Genomic DNA, 2,691 nt, shown 5'->3' with positions numbered 1-2,691 from the left:
AATCAAAAATTATTGCATATCTATCGTATACTAGGCCCCATGTTTAGTATGGACAGGATAGAGAGACAGTTCAGAATCCTACCCCATCTTAAGAGCCATCTTGTGGCTCTGGCCCCTCCTGCCTCAGAAGGCTCTGCATTCAGGTGATGAGGGGCTGGGGGATGCCAGTCAACTATTGATTTTTCAGAATGTTAATGAATAACCTTGAAGTCCCTGCTGTGCTCTTTGTTCTCCCATGTGGGAGCTGCAGAGAGTGTTAAGAGTAGGAAGAGGCCCCAAGACTCTCTATTGAGAGGACTGCCTCCCAGACAATCCTAATATGCTGCCATCATAGGGTACCTGGCTATGGGCAGCACAGAATTGAAAATGCCGAACTAAATATACACCTTCCACACTTCAATACCTAACTGCCAAGTTGTTCCTACCCATTCCTTCCCTTCCCTCCACAAATGGACTGTGCCCATTTCCATTGTCTGGGTTTGTGTCCTCACTTCTTCCCTAACACTGGATATTTTAGCATTGTTTTACATTGTGCTGCCATGGTTACACATGAGGCTGAGCTTTTTCCCTGAATTTACTGGCTAATCAGAACTCCTTGCCCCCTATCCCTGTGGGTTTCCCCAGATGCTTAGTTTCAGTTGTATGGTATGCATAGTCACCTTTTCCTATCAAACATATTGCAAACATTTCCTTACAATCTGTAGAATTTTGACATATTGATGTTATTTATGGTCCCTTTCATGTCGAAAAATGTTTTCAATTCTTAAGAATTTTGATTTTTCATCAGACATTTGAAATTCTTAGAGATTAGGAATATTTTAATCCCTTCACCCTTCTTCCCTTTTTCCTTAGGGTGATCCTGGCCCTCCACTGTGGTAATGTTATCATGCCCCAAGGTATGTGTATTACTTGCACAGCAGTGTGTCTTGATATTAAGTGTCTGAGAAGCAGTTCAAGAACAATGCGGGGTTTACGAAAATTGAAAAATAGAATTGCTTGGTCATAAACACATTTAGAAAATCCTGACACTGTGCCTCCTTGATCAATTTTTAGGAGTTTCTAAGAACTTCCTTTTTCCCACATACTTGCCAACACTTCACATTTTCACACTTTTGTTTTTTGTCCAAATGCTAGCTGGGAGCCAGAGAGGTTGAGATTTTTTTCAAATTGTTTTGTCCATGGGGTTCCTCTCCAACTAATGGCCTATTCACAGCAAGTTCTCACTTTCATATCTCAGTGTTTGTCTTACTAAAAATCGTGTGTAGTTTCTTATCTATATATTTATCTTTTATGTTTATTCCCAATCTGTGTTGTTGTTGTTGTTATTGTTTTTATTCCCCCCACCCCCGCCCCCAGGTACGAGTTCTTTACTGTAGTGCAGTGTGTGGATTTTTCCTTTACTTAAAGTTTTGGGTGTTTTGCTTTGGTTTTATTAATGTAAGGCCAATCCTAAACAAGATCGTGAAAACAGTAGTCTCCGAAGGCCATATTCGCCCAAAACGTTCCCCACAGGTTATTCCGGGTTTCATTCATGCAGGCATCTAACTGTGAAATTCCAGTTAAAATGCCCTAAGGGCTAAACTCTCATGATTGGAAAAATCTGGTCTAATAAAAGGTTATCCGCAGCGACAAACCCGGAGAACTGCGACCTGGGGAGCCAATCTCAGAATTTGTTCCTTGAGCCATTTAGTCCATTCTTATCCAAATCTCACCGTGGGAGCTTTTTAACAGAGATTTCTGGAGATTCAGTCCTGGCTGCAGCCTCTCTAAGCAGGGAGACAGGAACGCCGCGGCATCCATTAGACAAAGCACCCGCTCCCACCCTTGGGCGGAGAAAGCGTCGGGAGCTCACCGCAACCTAGGGAAAGCCGAAAAGCCACGCATGCGCAGAAAGCTGGTGCGGCAAGAGGCGGGGTCGAACACAGAAGGCGGAAGCTGAGAGAATGTTTCAATTTACTTACACGGCAGGCCAGGGACGTCTTCTCCCACATGGTCTAGCGGTTAGGATTCCTGGTTTTCACCCAGGCGGCCCGGGTTCGACTCCCGGTGTGGGAAGGGGTTACCTTTTAGAACTCTCTTAAAATTATCACCCAGTCAATTTAGACCATTCCTAGCAAAAATGTATTAAATATAGCTGTAATTACTTAAATAAAACTGTAATTACATAGGGGGAACGTGGAGATCGGAACGCCTAGCTTGTGATAACCCAGAAAAGCTTGCTTGTGTGGTTAATTAACTTCTTCCCATCATACAATTCATTTAAAATGTTACAAGTGATCATAATATTTAGTGGTCAAACTCTATTAGGTAAAGGATTTTTTTGTTGTTCCTACTTTATTCAGATAATTTACATATAACACTGTGTACGTTTAAGGTGTACAGCATGATGGTTTTTACATTATATATTTACCATAGTAGCGTGAGTTAATAAATACCTCCATCACCTCACATAATTACCAGTTCTTTTAGACTTCTTAGAATTCTTATGTCCTGGCCAATTCACTGCTGTCTATGCCAACACTAAGTGTTTCTGGACCAAAATTAAAGAGACGGTGAACAATAGGAAGAGAGAAGGGGCATGAGAAACCTGCACTCAAGAGCAGCTGATATTTGAGAACTCAGTGGGGATGGCAGACTGCTGTCCTGAAGCAAGAGTCACTAGGGCTGAGATAAGAAATGAGAGGTTTCCAA

General features: G+C 42.2%; 1 non-coding gene across 1 annotated transcript; it reads left to right on the top strand.

Moving 5' to 3' along the window:
• The first annotated feature begins 1,983 nt into the window (after positions 1-1,983).
• TRNAE-UUC (transfer RNA glutamic acid (anticodon UUC)) lies at positions 1,984-2,055 on the top strand. Its single transcript has one exon. It is a non-coding gene; the product is annotated as a tRNA-Glu (tRNA).
• Positions 2,056-2,691: the final 636 nt, after the last annotated feature.

The sequence above is a fragment of the Acinonyx jubatus genome, chromosome B3 (assembly GCF_027475565.1).
Source record: "Acinonyx jubatus isolate Ajub_Pintada_27869175 chromosome B3, VMU_Ajub_asm_v1.0, whole genome shotgun sequence".
NCBI lineage: Eukaryota > Metazoa > Chordata > Mammalia > Carnivora > Felidae > Acinonyx > Acinonyx jubatus.
This window is presented reverse-complemented; position numbering and strand designations above follow the sequence as displayed.